The sequence below is a fragment of the Syngnathus floridae genome, chromosome 17 (assembly GCF_059516105.1).
Source record: "Syngnathus floridae isolate MCC-2025c chromosome 17, RoL_Sflo_1.0, whole genome shotgun sequence".
Taxonomy (NCBI): domain Eukaryota; kingdom Metazoa; phylum Chordata; class Actinopteri; order Syngnathiformes; family Syngnathidae; genus Syngnathus; species Syngnathus floridae.
This window is the reverse complement of record NC_142429.1, coordinates 5,623,832-5,641,132: the sequence shown is the minus strand read 5'-3', so window position 1 is coordinate 5,641,132 and position 17,301 is coordinate 5,623,832. Positions and strand designations below refer to the sequence as shown.

The 17,301-nt window shown below is 44.3% G+C and overlaps 1 long non-coding RNA gene across 1 annotated transcript in view; it reads right to left on the bottom strand.

Moving 5' to 3' along the window:
• The window catches only part of LOC148383905 (uncharacterized), a 30,661-nt gene extending 15,080 nt beyond the window's left edge, over positions 1 to 15,581 (bottom strand). Inside the window, exon 1 of the long non-coding RNA XR_015853458.1 lies at positions 15,035 to 15,581. This is a non-coding gene — a long non-coding RNA (uncharacterized LOC148383905). The remainder of the gene's footprint in view (positions 1 to 15,034) is intronic.
• Positions 15,582 to 17,301: the final 1,720 nt, after the last annotated feature.

The window sequence follows — 17,301 nt, the reverse complement described above, 5'->3', positions numbered from 1 at the left end:
CCATACCGCGGTGCGTCAGCGATCAGGAATGCGCGAGGCCTAAAACCGAGCCGTTGTTCCCGAGCCAACGCCGACGCTGGAGAAGAACAGACTTGCAAGATAACAACAAGGCTGGAGTCCAGCGCTTTGATATGTCAGACAGCTTCAAATGGGACTAAATCATAAAGCTCGCCGCAACAGGTGGGGACGTGTCGAGCGGCGTTGTCGAGAAGGAACAAAAAGCAGTTTAGCGGCTTGGTCTGAGCGTCGGACGCGCTATGAAAGAGCATTTGAATGAGCGCTAAGCAGCAAAGATCCCCCGCAGATTGCTAATCGTAGCTTAGCATGATGACCTGTCGGTAAACTGCCACATGAATTCATACGTAATTAAATGTGCTCATACGATGAAGCTTTGAAGAGTTGCCGATTAAATCGAGCAAAATCTCCAAGCGTGGAAGATCAAGCGGGCCGACATGACTAGCGGGGAGCCCATCCTATGCGGGGAAAGACAATAGCTTGCCTGTTTTACGTCTCGAAGGAGACATCAGCGCACGGATGCAGCTGACGTCGTGTGAGGCCGACGCGGAAGTGTGCCGTCGCCGCACAAAAGCGCCTTCATCTGCCTTGTTTGATTTCCTGGCCGCTCTCATCCAGGCGCGCCGTCGTCTGTACAAATGACGCGAGATGTTTTGGATGATGGTCCTTTTGAATGACTTGCAAGTATGTGCTTGTCTTCAACACTTGTGTATTTTTATTCCTTCCAATGTCACAACATGACCGCAAACTCTTGACCTCGCCACTTCACCAATCGACCTCAACTCGACCTCCGTCGGGCCGCTTGCGTAAGCCCGATCACCCGAGCGACCTGCCACTTGCGGAACTTGCCCGTCGCTTGGCAAGCACTCACTCGTTCTGCTAGCATTTTGATTGACGTTGATGCACATAAACATCCTCGTGTCTTCACCTGCCGTAACCTATCATTAGCACTGTCATGAAGCCGCCCCCGCGAGAAGCCCAAACTACCGCAGGTGTAAACACCTGGAGGCCTAATCGTAGCTTTTTAAAATAGGCTCCGCCCATTCTCCCTCACTTTGTTTTCTCCCCGACCGCAAATCTGACTTTGTTATCAATGAGGACACCGTTTGAATGAGATTGCAGCCTAATTACTAAATCGTGGCTGCCTTTGCCTCGATGAGTGAACGACGAAGGAATTTGATTCTGAAGCGTTGGGCAATCCAAACAATGATATTAGTTTGCAGTGGTTGGCGGAGGTCATGAGCAAACATCTGAGTCGTGCACAAATTAGACAAACAAGAGAAGATTTCAGAGACGGCTTCATTTTTTTCTCCCTTTGCTGTGCGCGAAACCGGAATGGTGGTGGAGCTTTACTCCGTTTTGAAAAGTGGTACATTGTGGCATGTTTGTGACATGATAAAAAGAGAAAAAGCAAACCGCCATGAAAGCACATAATAACGACGCTACAAACGAGCGTCAAACCCCAAGCGTACTCTGGCTCAGGATCAGCAAACAAATCATATGATTTAATAACAGAGAAGCACGCCAATGTCATGGTTGAGGCCACGAACGTTGAAGAAGAGGCACTTACAACAGTAAGCCCCACCCCAAGATGTTTAAGGAAGTCAGACGAGGAAGTGTAAAAAATGACAATCCTCCAGACAACAAAAAGTTTACACATACTATAGAGTCCACCCACCGGCGGAGCTAGAATTTTTTTTCTTGGGGTGGCCATGGGGGTCAAGGATGTCTCAGCCGGTAAGAGAACCAGTCGTGGAAATTTAAGTTCCTGGAAAAATTGGAAAATTACCAAAAGTCAATATTTCAGGGGGGCGGCACCCCTGTGGCCCTCTCTAGCGCCGCCAGTGATCATCCAACTATCTATTTTAAATAAATTTCAGGGTCACATCAAAGCTGTTATTAATATCGACAGTGACTGATGCTCTCATTAGCACACAGTTGTTGTCTATGTTTTGGTGACCAAGTTCTGCTTGTGTGGATATGTGAAGGCTAGCATGATTGTAATAGCAGAAGCGAGGGACTAATTCCAAATGAGCTCATCAAACTGCAGCACATACTTGTTGAGGACGTCTGTGCAACATCACCTCCGAGCCGTGCTACGGAACATTTATATACAACAATCATGTGGGCCCGCAGCCCACTCCCAAACAAGCACACACACACACACACACACACACACACACACAAAAAAAACGCTGATGGCAAGCTAAAGCCAAGCACAGTCAATTTCCGTGCCCGGGTGCTGTCGGAGGCGTGATTGCTGTGAGAAAAATTCACAGTTGTCTCCGCTAAGTGGAAGTGGTGAAAGATCCAGCCTCGGGGTACGCATGTTGCTGAGTGCAGATGTTTGGAATGACGCAACAAAGCAACGACCAGGTACAGTACGCCACCTGAACTTCCTCCCTCGCCCCCACAAAATGAATCGTCGCCGTCTCAGCACATAGAATTTGCGGTGAGCGGCGTGTCGGAATGAAAGAGGCCTTGTCTAAGGGCTTAATCCTTCGGACGATTAGTCAACACGTCTACCTTTAAAAGATGGCAGGAGAGCCGCTCATCCGTCCCTCCGACTGCAGCCCGCAGGTGAATCGTCAGTTCCGTGGTTGGGCCATTTTGCTTAATCGGGGCTTTGTCAACCAGCGGCAACTTGAGCATCAGGAAATGTCCTTCGACCCCAGGGATGAACCACTGTACTTCCCCTGTCACATCCATCGAGCCCTGAGCCTCAAATGAGTGAACCGGACATGGGTGGGAATCGCTTAGCATGCTCCCCAAGCGAGGTTTGGCACTGAGGGGGTATTCGAGTAACAATGGCAAGATGGAGGCTTCCTGTGACTGCGTTCGGGGGGCCCGTGGGCTTGGAGCACACATGGTTTGAGTTGGGTTCCATGTCGGAAGGGCGGCGGGAAGGCGAGCAGGAAGCCTCCAATTCTCACTTCCTGCTTCTGCTGGAAACGCGATCCGCACGGCCCTCGACGGGGACGATGCGTCGGACGCCGAAGCCCCCCACTCCCTGCCCGGTCGGCGTCGCCCTGAACCCGCCCACCTATCAGCACCCTGAGAGCCGCGTTGGCCTTTCTTAATGAGCCAAATACAATCGCGCTCAATCATGCTGTCAGGCAGGGAGGGTCGCATTTGCCTGTTTTTCAAACACGGAAATTGGAACTCGTGCAGATATTGCAGGCAAACGCTGAGAGATGAAGATGCAATGTCAAAGTGATTAATTCAGTGAGGACCTTAATGTTCACAGCACGTCATAACGGTTCCCGGAGAACATGCAAATACGTCCAATTTATGGAGTAATTGACAAAACATTTTTGGACAGAGTGAATTTTGATATTTGAAAGAAAAATACATTTTGAAACAAGCAATTGAAAAAGTGGTCGTCCTTTCGAGAGCAAACCAGAGTGCCTTTGCGCCAAAAAGTAGCGCACTCCATTTAGCCTCAATTGCTTCAAGACACAATTAATCAAGGCGGCATTATCAAACGATTCCTCATTTCCAATTTCAAACCATTAAAAAACAACAAACGTGGAAACCATTGGAAAAAGCAGACGGCAAAATTGTTGACTCAAGAGCGCCTCTGCTCCAAAAAGCTTAGCACTCCATTTAGCCTCAACTGCACCGAGACGTCAACTTCCGCATAATCAAGCATAAAAAAATTCATCAATGAATCCAATTCAAGCCATCAAGCAATGCGTGGAAAAAAGTGGAAAGTGAACGAACAAGATTCCCTTCATTAGAGAGTCGACTCATTGAATCAAGAGTGCCTGTGTTCTGTTGCGACAAGAAAGGGCACTTCATTTGGCCTCAACCGCTTCAAGACACGATGAATCGACAAACGAGTTGAATCAAGGCCATTTTGCCGCCATTACGATTCGTCAACGATCAGTTATTTTTCTCCGGCATGACTCCTTGCCAGCCTTCGTCTCTCAGCGTTCAAACAATGACAATGGCAACGACTGTAATATATATTTTTTCAATTTCAGGTGTGCAGTCCTGACCTGACGTTCAACTAGAGTGGAAAGATGCTCTCCGCAGACAGAGAGGGAATATAGGTGACGCACGGGTGAGGCGGTAATTATAGGCTGTCGCAACGCTCTTAATTGCTTTTGCTGCCTGCGAGCCAAGTCCGTGTCAGTTCAAGTGCTCCTGGTAGAAAGAACTTGGGCTGACCTCACCATCCCTGCCGAGCAGCGGAAAGATGACTCACCTCGCAGCGCCACGGGTTAAAAGCCACCGCTCCCATAAGGACGCGCGTGAACCTCGTGGCCAGCGTCGGAAGACATTTTGCAAAAGCAGCGAGCCTTTTTTTTTTGAGTTTCCCAAAAATGTGAGCGCTGTTGTTTGCTGTGTCTGGCTCGCAGCGGAATTCCTGCCCCAGCAGGCAGTGTGTTTTTACCGTGTTGTTGCAAGCGGACGCTTGAATAAAAATAAAACCCGGCATATGTCGGAGTGAGTCGTCAAACCGCATTATGACATGTGACTCAGCGAAGACATTCCCACAAAATTTTAAGATTCCACTGAACGCGACCCAAAAAAAATGAAGCAAAGAGATCCAAAACAAGAGCTCAATTAAAACATTTGACACGAACAAATAGGATTTCAAATGACGCTGAAATAATTTGCATCATGATGACAAACTTTTAGAGTACGTCACCACTCCCGTGCGACCAAAATAATAAATCAGAACGAAAAACAACCAAAACAACACGACGTGAGCGCTGTGACATAATTCTTCAGGGTCAGCATTATTTAGCTCAATCCAATCTTTTCCATTTCAACATCGCTGGTTCTCATTAGTGACGTCTGGCGTGAGGTCGGGTACACCCTGGCCGGACTTGTCGCCAGCGAATCATGAGGCCAATTCTGAATCAATGACTCACAATTGTAAACAACCACGTTCTCCGACTTTTGGTGGTGACAAGTCCAGTTGCCTTTAATTCGACTACCGCCGCTAACTCTGGGAAATGTGCTGGTAGAGAGGCGACTAATGTGGTGTTAGCCCAAAAAAAAATGGCATCCAACACGAGCGACCGCTTGAGCATACAGAGCGGCTCCCACTGTGAGAAGCTTCCCACACAGCTTCACTGCCGACTGCTTTTGAGTGGGCCGGTTTTGTCAAGCAGAACCTCGCCCTCGTTCTTCTCCGCTCCGTGTCTGGCAACGAGACGGGGCATGTTCACTCTAAACCTCTTTTGGGGGGGGCAGTGAAAGGGATTGGAAGATTAAATTTATTTTGAATTCCTTTTAACTTAATGTCGTAATTACCTCCTGCGGCACAGCACTGAATCTCAACTCTGAAAACATTTGGCCACAAAGCGACCTGGATGTGTGAAAGGCAGAAAGTTTATGTTTTGTTTTTTATATAAGGAACTCTGTAAGCCTGTTCAACGTCATAAGCCAGGTCACTCGTGTTTAATCGCAGTAAAGCAGATCAGCGGCCGCACATGTTTGCGTGCGACATTCTGCCGTTTCGGCCTCGGCAAAGGCCAAGAATGCGAAGGTCGCTGTTGATACTCTTACAAAACTCTGACCACAAAATTATCCATTGGAAGTTATGTGTGACAAAAAATTCAGAGAAAATTCAGGCAACAGAGCACCTGCAGTAAATCAGAGTTTCAGTCTCAATTGGAAAAGAACCAGGAAACTGCAGTATCTGGGCTACTATAACACAGTGCCAGGGAAAGTACAAGAGTACAAGAAAGGACGCAGAGGAAAAACGAAGATACAAACTCGAATGGTTAACAGTTGAGAAAGACGCGCTAATCGCTCACGCCAACAGTGCTTCCCCAAGTCGTCGTAATTACGAGGCAGCCGCTGCATGGCACTCGTATGCAAATCGAACCTGTTCTTTTTGTGTGCTTCCTTCAGCAGATCAAAGTCTGCAATTAAAGATATCAAAGTCTAAAATTAAAGCTACCATTCATGTTTTGGAGACCAGAGAATTCTGGAGGGAACCCAAGAAATCAAAGAAGATCCCGGTAGACTGCTTCTCCGAGCTGTCTGGTGATGATGACATTTGAGCACGCTCAAATTTCCACGTAGTCCCAAAATGGCAGTTTTGCCAAATGCTTATATCAATTGTTTTCCATTTCCAGGTGTGGCGCTTTGCGATTGGTCTTTAATTACATAAAAGGTCGCGTCCTCGAAGGCAGCTGGAAATCTAAGACGTGACTAGAGAGACTTTCTGCTGGTCCCTGTACAACTGCTACACTCAATTTTTGGTTTTGGGGTGACGGGGGGTGTCCAAGATCATTCTAATTAACATTTTCTGCCTGCCACTCAGGTAACAATGGCGGGTGGATCTGCCTATGAAGGGGAATTCCAAAAGTGAATTCAGAGCCAGATGTGGTTTTTTTGGGTTTTTTTTTTTGGAACATGACGTGCAAAGTTAACGCAGGCCACTGGCTGCCCTGAAAGTCAACACGAAATGCAACACATACTCCAACACACACGCTTACTATACATGCACCGGCTCATTTGTCAGTTGTCGCTATCATCTTCGGTGTGACACCTGGCGCTCGGCAAACAATTATAAACTCATCAAGTAAGCGGATCCTGGAAGTGTTGGAACGCTAACATGACGGACAGATGCTCACGATGTCGGCAGGTCGCTGATAAGAACTCGAGTCAAAACAAATGGAATTAAAGACACCTAGCATTTAGCATCGTACGGCATCTGTGCATTTCTGACACAGCTTTTTGTCTTCAAACTCATCACGGGCCCATTTTTTTTTCAATGAATCTTGGAAGAGAGTTCCCAAAACATACAAAAATCAGCCTGCATCAACATTTGCAAAACAGATGTCGTCTTCAGGGGAACACTGCCCGAATCTTCCCCGCCTACACGATGACACATCAAAACTGATGGACGCCAGAACACGGCGGGAAAACGTGACACGGCACGTCCCGAGGTGGACGAGAAGTGGAAAACGGTGGCGTTCGATCGGGTACCGCGGATCCGAGTGTTTACGAGACCGGAGGCCCCGACTCGGCTTTTTACTGCTCTGTTTGAATAATCGGCAAAAAGTCAAACAAACGGCACGGGGGGGGATGTTTTTGCAAAGAGATCGGAATGAGAGGTGATGAGGTGTTTTCCGTCGTTATCGTTGAAATATGACGGAAGATTCCGTCGAAAGAAAGCTTCTTGATAACCCGCGCTTGTCTCTAGTTGACGATCAGATAAGGACAGCAGGGGAATCGGTTCGTCATCGTCTTATAAAAGCAGCAAGACCTGTCTTCTCCTAGAGCCGAGACTAACTTTCAGCCGCGTGGGACATTGTTTGATTTCAACTCCTTTAAAATAACACCAAGTCCACTGAACCAAACCCAGTGTCTTGTTTAGAAGCTCGCTTGAGTTCATTAGGCACATGTCGCTGGCATGAGCCACCACACATCTTGATTCCACCTGAGCCCGGATACACTTGGACGGGATTCGTGGTCCAGATACCAAAAAAAAAAACAAAAAAAAAAAAACAGCGCCACCTCAACATAAACACGGCTTGGGTCTGCTTGAGACCCCGTTTATTTATGGACGTGTCTGGGTCTAGGACACAATTAGAGCAAGACAGATAGGCAGAAGACCAAAGGCGGTGTGGACTTCTGGTAGAGTGCAACGGTGGACAATGTCCAACGACTGGGCCGGTCTTATCTGTGCTGCAGTCCAATGTACAAACGTTTTCAAACAAAAACAAGGCGGCCATTTGCGGAGCTCGTCATCATGACGTCAAACGTCCGGGGTAGGGCAAAAGTCAAGTGGTGGGTGTGAGAAGAATTCTCATCATTTGTTAACCGCGAAGAGAAAAAAAAAGTCCGATTGCAGGTTTTATTAACGTATGAGCTTTCATCTTTGGGGCGCTTTCCTTGGCTGTATCAGTTCAATCTGGATTTTTTTACAGCTTAATGACCACAGACATCGGAAGATGTTTTTATGGCGCTTTGTGATTGGGCCAAATGGCGCACAGTGCAGAGAAGAAGGCGGGAAATTGGTTTGCTTTCGTAACAATTTTGAATACACGCTAATTTGTAGCGTATTAAATACAGCTTGGTTTAGATAATGGATTAAAATGGAGCATATTTGTGGCAAGAGGTGACATTTTAGCCCATTGTGGCTTCCAACATGTTTCTTGAGTGCAAAATAATGCTTGCGTATTTCTTGACAATACTTTGGCAGTATCACTTGAGAAACCTTATAAAGGCAATAAAACTGAAGGGAGGTGATTAGCAAGGTGGCCTGATGCAGCGCACACAACACACACACACACACACACACATATATACACAAATAGTATAAACATGACACAATTGCAATCGGCATGAGAGCAGCTCCAGCTAATTAAGACCACGCTGCCTTTCAATGCCTGTTTACATGTGGCTTCAAAATGGACGCTGTCCCCGGGGCGTCTTCCAACACGACTCCAAGGACGGCAAGGACCCAGGGAAAGGAAAAAGGAAGCCGGGACTAAAAATACAGTCAGACGGACGCAAGTATGAAAATCAACAGAATTAAATAAGTAAGGTAAAACAAAACAAAACAAAAAAAGGGACTGGAAATGAAGTTTAGCCGAAGGATAATGTTTATGCGATTTAATGAAACCCGTCCTCGAGATGATTAAAGAGTTGGGAGACACGTTCCAGCATGAATCACATGGAACGCTGACTAAAAGCGGGCGCTGTTAATATCGCCACCGTGTCGGGCGGTAAGGACACGGAGACCCCGAGGGGGGATAAAGGAACCGGCCCTTGCCCGCCCGTGTCGTTAAAGTCGATAAGCTGGCAGCTAGCGGCGGGGAAGTTTGCTATCGGCATGCAAACGGGTCCCAAAGCACCTCGCTCACATTTTCCTTTTTCGACTGCCTAAAAAAAAGAACATACTAGGTGGTCTCGACGACCGCGCAGGATTTTACCAAAGAGTGGCCATGCCTTCAATAGCCTCCATTTGAAATCAGTGGCTAACCAAAACAGCAGCACTGCAAATGTATTAACGGTCTCTTGACTTGTATGACGTGCGTCCAACATGTGTAATTAAAACAAAACCAGATCGGGAGCAACTTTTTTTTTTCTTCTTCGTCAGGACCCATTAAGGAGGTCCCAGTCTTGGGCACATCTGGTCCAGTTTTCAGCAAGGCCAGGACCTCTGTGAGCCTGCCACTGAAGCATTCCCATCAGGGGTCCTCAATAGGCCAAGCCCCGTTTTAGAGCAACGATTATTATAATCTTTTTTTTTTTTTTTTTTTTTTTTGAGTGGCTGTGTCGAAACTGTATGCCATGTTGCGGCTTGTCGAAATTTGACACACCACGGGGAGAATGCTGACTTGCATCTGCAATGAATGCATTTGCAGAGACGGTAAACAGGAAGTACATGAGAAAGAAAACATACAAGAAAATACGGGTACGGCTCTTTATAGACAAACTGAAGTTGAGTTTTCATGAGAAAAGGAGCATCAGATAAGAGCGGACTGTACATGCAAGTGCGTGCGTGTTTGGGTTCACCGAGATTGCGACAGAGCAATATTGCATACATAACTCGAACATTTAATTATTATATTGGAGTGTATTTGACCTTTTTTTTTTTACTTGGCCTTTATTCTTACTTGGTCCTCACTCCTTAACTGAATTTACTAATTTGGATAAAGAAAACTTTTGTACCAGCGTTTCAGCCGTGTATTTTAATGTACAAGCGCTGTAAATAAAAAAGAAAAACAAGTAGTCTAGGTGAAAGGCCAGGATACTAAATACTTTATACCTGTGGGAACTGGTACATTAAACTCAAAACCATCGTTGTCACCCAGTCAAAATGTGCCCCACCTAGGCACGTGACTTTGACGTTTGCCAAGTTTCGGCAACTTGCTGCATGGAGAACGCCGCCTTTCACCATTGAAGTTTTTTGTACAAACTTTGCCGCCAGCCGATGAGCGACCGGTGGCTTTTATGGCGTCGGCTCGTCAAGTTTATGACTTTATCGTCGTCGGAGAGGACATTTATCTTCAAAGGGAGATGACTCGGAATGGAGGGGGGGGGGGGGGCAATAAGAGAGATAATAATGCATTAATAATCCACAACATTCATTGCACCGCACTCGGGTTTGCACAGGCTGCAATTTGGTGGGACCACAGTGTCACCTGGCGGCCAACGTTGAACCTACAGGTGTACAGTAATAGTACTGTCTTCCTTCATGAACCGCACCTGGGAACGGCATGAGCTGCGACGCTATGTGATTTGAATGGCAGACTAATAGGTTCATTATTAGACCGCGTTATTAAACATATTATTTTATAACATAATTTATAACAAAAAATATAATTAGCAAGATTGTTTGATTGGATTACCTCTTTTCTTATTGATTCAAGCTTTTCCAACAACTGCGGTGAATGATAATATACTTGAGCAGACAAGTCTAATAACATCGTAGATCCTATGGCACAGGTGTCAAACTCAAGGCCCGGGGGCCAGACACGGCCCGCCACATCATTTTATGTGGCCCGCGAAGTCAAATTGTGCATCAAATTTGTGTCTTTACTAGAATTGCAAATTGTCTTCACTTTTAATAATATCTTTTTTTAAAAATATTTGATCAGTTTTTACTTGTCTGATTTGAAAACGAGTTATTTCTCAATTTGTTTTGTAGCTTTGTATATAATATGAGGTGCTCATACATTTATTTGGGTTGACAGTCATACTGGCCCTCCGAAAGAAGCTATGACTACGATGTGGCCCACGAAAAAAATAGATAAAATTAAAATAAAATAAAAAATAAAAATAGGACCTATGGGGTTAGGCATGAACCAGAATCATATTTAAATTAATCCTTCATAGCCCTGTGATGGAATCTTTTAAAAATATATCAACCCGAAACCTGAAAAATACTTCTACAATGACTGCATTATGAGCATTGTTAATTGGTTCTACCACACACTAAATTTTAGTAACTTATGACACAGTGTCATATAAACAAAATAATATCCCACTTATGTCACAATATTGCCTCACTAAGGTCGGATTTCATTCAAGACTCAACAGTGCCCTTCAGTGGTGAGATTAAGGAAGTGTATTCATTTGAGGAGATGCCCCAGATGAAGCACATAGTCAAGTCAACTCCATCCATCCATCCATCCATCATCCAAGTCAAGTCATTATAGTTAATTTTTGTATGTTACAATGCTTCATTTATATTTTTAAATGGCATTGCATTTCGTTTTAAATTAAAAGTTTTTATTAAAATAAATTACAGCCAAGCGCAATAATTTTAACATTTTTATTTTTACTTTAACATTTTCTAAATGTTCCTTGTTAATGTATATTTTATTGCAAAATTTAATTAATTCCAAAGCATATTGAAAACGTACTAACGTTTGACATTAGCGCCTCAGTCCTATAGTGGCCACTGGAGGAAATGCAGGTAAAGAAAATGTGTTCTGGGACACCGCACGAAATGTCCACGAGATAGCAGCACAGTGTAACCATGAAAACAGCGAAGACGTTGATAAGCAACACCTTTCCAAATGGCGATTAACTACAATATATCATTCAGATTGTGAGTCACACCAATCAGCCAAAGACTACGCAAGAGGGATTAGTGTCATTTTGGCGGTTTGGGGAATAAAACAAATGATGGGCCTGTACTGACAGCAGCCTGGCGCGTGGAAGAAGCTTGTGGTCATTTTGTCAGCACTTTGGCAGAATAACGAGGCCTCTTACTGAGGGCTTATATCTCGTCTGAGGCCTTGACAACCAATTACTCCACAGTCAGGCTCCACACTCACTGGCAAAACACAAACGCCAGCACAGGAATTTTAAACCAAACTTTGCGAAAGATTTCCTACAAATCACTTATGACCTCCCATTCTTATGTTAACAGGTTATCCAAACAAATCTATTTCTATTTCCTCTCCACAAGATTTAATAACCACTGTATTTAAGATATATAGATATAGATATATAGAGATATATAGATAGATATATGTAGATATATCTATAGATATATAGATATAGATAGATATATCTATAGATATATAGATATAGATAGATAGATATAGATATAGATATAAAGAAATATATATATTTCTTTTTTTTAAGATAGGAGTTGCTTATTGCTTAAACTGCTCATTCAGACTGTCTAAAGAAACTGTAATATGCATGAGACGCCAGCAGATGGCGTAGTACACTAGGAAATCAACGAGTAGTGCAATAAATACGATCAACACTTGTTTAAATTGTACGTTTTCTTCAAAATTCAGACTTGTATTAAGAAATGTCTTCTACTGCAAACACCAGTTTAAGACTTCACTTACTTTCATGTCAAGGTTTAGACTTGCCCTCACATCAACCCAAGCCATAAACCTAACCTAAAGCTTAACATAACTGTTTTTACACTTGCTTCTCACACATTTCCTTCCCACACAAGTGCAATGAGAACCTCAGAAAAAGAAAAAAAAAACCTGTTTCTCCCACACACTGGCATAAACACATAGACCTCCAACACAAAGGTACCATTTTACTCAGGGAGGGTCAGCAGTTCTCTCCATCAGACGGGGGCTTGTTCTTGGTCAGAGGCTGCTGCCCAATCTCAGACCAGCCCCCATCACCACCAACGGGCTCCGTCGCCCCCCCCGCCGGCCCCCCGCCACCCCCGGAGACAAGCTCCCCATTGTTCCTGTCGTAATAATAAATGACAGTTCTCCTGTTCCAACATGAACTACATATGAAAAGTGATGACGCAAATTACGCTGAGGATAATTTGACTTCCACACTCGAAGGTCACCTGACAAGAAGGATGAGGGGCAACTGTACCTCAAGGTAAAGCGGCGGAGCATGTCATAGACAAAATTGGTGTCATTAATGCGCAGCGCAGGGCTCCTCCTGCTCTCCCGTGGGTCGGTCGTGACACCCAGACACAGGAGTTCACCATCAGGTCACGCTGAGCTCGTCCACCTGCTACCGAGGTCTTGGCTCTTGAGTTTGTGAGAAATCACTACTCGACCCTGAGCTCGTAAACACGTCATTAACATGCACCGGCGGCAACGCCATCTGTTTACTTTTAGCGCCATGCTAAAGAACACCACGAATACAACGACTCAAGCTCTGGTACAAGAAAAATACTCAAGTGTTTAACAAGAGAAGCGACAGTACTTAATATCAACCAGCAGAGGCGCTGTTGATTCAGCATCAACAAGTTTGCAGTTTGACAAACTCATCATTAGTTATGCAATTTGTTACGAGACCTCAGTGGTTGATCTCGTTAAATGAAATTTAGATGCTCGAGCCAGTTCCAAATCTGGAAAAGCAGTTTGAGCGGCGTTTCAAATCATCTCCATGAGGATGTGAACACTTGACAGGACACACGGGAAAAACACGGTGAATGGTTTTGCCCGTGCTGAGAAGAAAAGAAAATTCCTGCGGAGAGGGAAATTAGCATGGAGGAAAAAAAGAAAAGAGGGCTTGTTAAACGAGTCGAACCCCGGTGTGTATATGGTTCAACTGCTGCGGTTCACCACAAGACTATCATATGACGACGCGCTTGACGCTGCGTGAGAAAGCAAATTCCTCGGCAACAACTGCCCTGAGATACAAAAGAAACATGCGAACCCCACCTAAAAAAACAAACAAACCAAAAAAAGTGCTGAGTGCGAATCTTGCCTGCACTAATGACCCCAATTGGACTAATTATTTGACTTTTTTTGTCAGTTTCTTTTAGTACCGATAAAGATACAGGTGTTTTCCCATCTGTAAAAAGTAACGGAAAACTCAGAGGAATGTCAGACTCAATATTATCCATGAAAATAGTTATGTTGAAAGAACGCCATCTATGAAACATGTAAGTGAAAATTAGAAATGTAAAAACTACAAATAAAATTGTTGATGTATTGATACTGTATCATAACAGGCTTAGTCTGGTGAGTGACGTGGGTGCCGGCAAAAACAAGTGTATGGTTGGGAGTTAATCTGCTTGTTGAGTGACTCGGTGTGAGCTGACCAATATTGGGCACATTGGAGGGAGGGGGTGGGGGGGTCGATTTTGGGTCACGTCTAGAAACATGCATCTTCTCCGGCACTCGCATATGACAAAAAGCAGGAAGAAGAAGAGCCAGTGTTTAGTCAAGACCTCGCTCACTGACACAAAGTCTGTCTTTGTCCGCCTCCTGGGGTGCCAGATAAAGGAATTCTTGTGCGTCTTGGCGGTAGGGTGGGGTGGGGTGGGGGGCACCGCTGCTCTGACCGAGTTTATTTGACACTTCAGCTCCTTTTGTGAGGGCAAGTGTCCCACCGTCAATGCCGGCCATGAGAGTCACTTGGCTCAAGACAGAGGGTCCCTCTTCAGCGGAGAAAGGGGGTCTTGTGTGTTGTGCTGCCGACATATAGAGGTGGCTCTGTCCCTGCGCCCCTGACAATAGATATCAGTCTTGCTTGCTAACGAGCCTGTTTGAGGGCTTGCCTTTGGGTTTTCCAGTCAAGGTATGGTGACCGGCAAGGCACCTGAAGGGCAGCAGATCACTTTTGCCGGCAGAGCTTGCAGGTGCACTGGAGCTCGCGCAATTACTGCAGCCCATTTTAGAGTGTGAGCAGATCTCATGTGACTTGAGAATGGATGCAACTTTGCTCAAAACAGCTAAACGTGCTAAGTCCAGATGTACAATTTACAGGTGCAAGCCGAAAAGGTTCTTTGTGGGCTACTGTGGCTTGTCAATAAAGCAGAAGACCAAAATTGGTCTCCAAATGTAACAGTGGCAAATTGGAACGACACCTGTGCCCTTCTGACTCAGGATGGAAGGAATTCCCATTATTGCAAAGTTGTGTATCACGATACAGCAATTTGACAATATTAAGTGGTTTATGATAGGGCAATTGAAAAGGGGGAGAAACTTCTAGATGCACTTTTTAAAAAGAATCAACAACAATTAACAGCAATCTGCTCTTTGTCAGTTTTGCAGCCAGACCAAATGCTCAACCCCTGCTTTTGCAACTTCTATTTACTGTCACTGACAATATTCATGATCAACATTTTAGCACAAATCTTACATACCTGCTTGACCAGGTGATGCTCCATGAGGTCGCCCGGCAGATAGGTAGTACCAATAAGAATATTCCAAGATATGAGAAAATATTCCATTCTCCGTGTCTTCAAATCAATCGCATCCAGAAGAGTACAAGCATGAGGATGTTGCTATCCCATGAGGAGGCGTCTGTCCCACATGTCCCGCAGTTGGACTGGGACATCACTCTTTGCATTACAAGAGGTGAGTATTCCACAAAATGATCCACAGGGAGGTTCTCTAATCCACACCATGGAGACATCTGTTCATTTATATTATTATAAATTTTGTGCAAAAGAAAATACGCGCGTTGAGGTTTGAAACTTCTTGACGCATTCCAAGAATCCTCACGACGGACCTCGGAAAACACTGCGGGTAAAATGTAAAATAACAGCGATTAAATTAGGTCCAAATAGAGAATACAAGCAAAACATATTTTGTAGTATGCATCCATGCGGCGCAGTATGTTTCAAATCCAGCTTGCTTCTTCGGACGAACCTCTCTCGTTCTTGTGCAGAGTGAGACTGAGCCATAGTTGGAGCGCTGCAGTTGAGCACATGCTGCCAGCGTCTGACGTCAGCCGCGCAAAGAACACTGGGAAATGTATTTCAATCACCAAATTCAGACCACAGAAATCGTTGTCTGGAAGTAAATATAGAAAGTTTTTTTGCTAATCTGTGATGATAAAAAAATATTAATAAATAACACAATAAATAATGCATTAATAAAAAATATTTTGTAGGTATTTTCTGGGCCAGGACTAAAAAAAATCCATAGCCAATTTTAGAAATGTATTTGTTACTGTCCATTGGACAATGGGGAGGGATATTATTATTGTTATTATTGTATACAATATTATTTATTTATTTATTTATTTACTTATTTATTTATGTATTCGTTAGTTAGTTAGTTAGTTAGTTAGTTAGTTAGTTAGTTAGTTAGTTAGTTAGTTAGTTAGTTAGTTAGTTAGTTAGTTAGTTAGTTAGTTAGTTAGTTAGTTAGTTAGTTAGTTAGTTAGTTAGTTAGTTAGTTAGTTAGTTAGTTAGTTTGTTTGTTTGTTTGTTTGTTTGTTTGTTTGTTTGTTTGTTTGTTTGTTTGTTTGTTTATTTTCGGTAGCAGCCCCAAGTGTGACATTGTTTTATTAACGGTGTCAGTAGATCTGTTGTCAATCGTCAAGTGTCAGCACGAAGGCGGCTTGCGTGTGAGCGCTGCAAGTGAGTAATGATGATCATCCGTGGCGGCGCGCAGACACATGAGGATGTTGGCGCATGAAATCACCTTCCCAAGAATGAATGACTCTCTTGTCTTTGCTTACTTCACTTTCATGTTCCTACGCCTCCAGGCTGCCTTATTCAGTATTGCGAGGATCAGAGCTTCCTTCGAAGCCTCAAAGCAAGGACTGAAGACTTTGGGGAGTGGGCTGAAGATGGTGGGGGGGCAATGTGATGGTCATAACATACAATGTCTTGGCTCAATAAAGTTTTGCATGTGGGGTACAAGTGAAAAGGTGTGTGGCAGGCCTCACCAAGCTCCACTCCAGTTTTTCCAGGCCTCTGCATCTGGCGCCACTCCAGTACGCTCCCAGAGTACCTGAACCGCACGCGATTCTGTCAGTGTTGGTACTTGATGTCTTGTGTGCCGGGGGTTGAAAAGTTGCCGATGTTTTTTTTTTTTTTTTTTTTTGCACGCGGCATTGCGTGACTACAGCCGGTGATGAAAACACAAAGACATTGTTTTCAGTGATCAGTAACCCCTTTATAGTAACTGAACAGCATTCCTGTCTCACATTCCTGAGCCACCACTGCTGCGTGAAGGCTTCCCCCCCCTCTTAAGATGAGGGGAAAAAAGGAAAGGAGGACTTCACATTATAATGAAGCTCACAATGTGGATATGCCCAAACTCAATTTACATCAATGATTAATTACGTCTGTTCATATAAAAGCAAGTGGAGGAAAATAGATCGTATCTGAAACTATGCGGCGAACAGTCATCAAATCTGTTTGTGATCAGTGAGCAAAATATGAACGTGGCTTTATCTTCATGCCAGCATGTGCCTGCCTTGACGCGACGCAACAAACATTCTAGAGGAGTCGATGAATCGACAATAATCGAGTATCAAAGTCAACACTAATTATTTTTTATTAATCGTTTCGGTATTTTTTTTCATTTTTTTTCATGTGTTTGAATAAAGGGGTGGAAATGTAAACTTTCATCCATCAATGGACAAAATAATGGACAGATCAATTGATTATTAAAA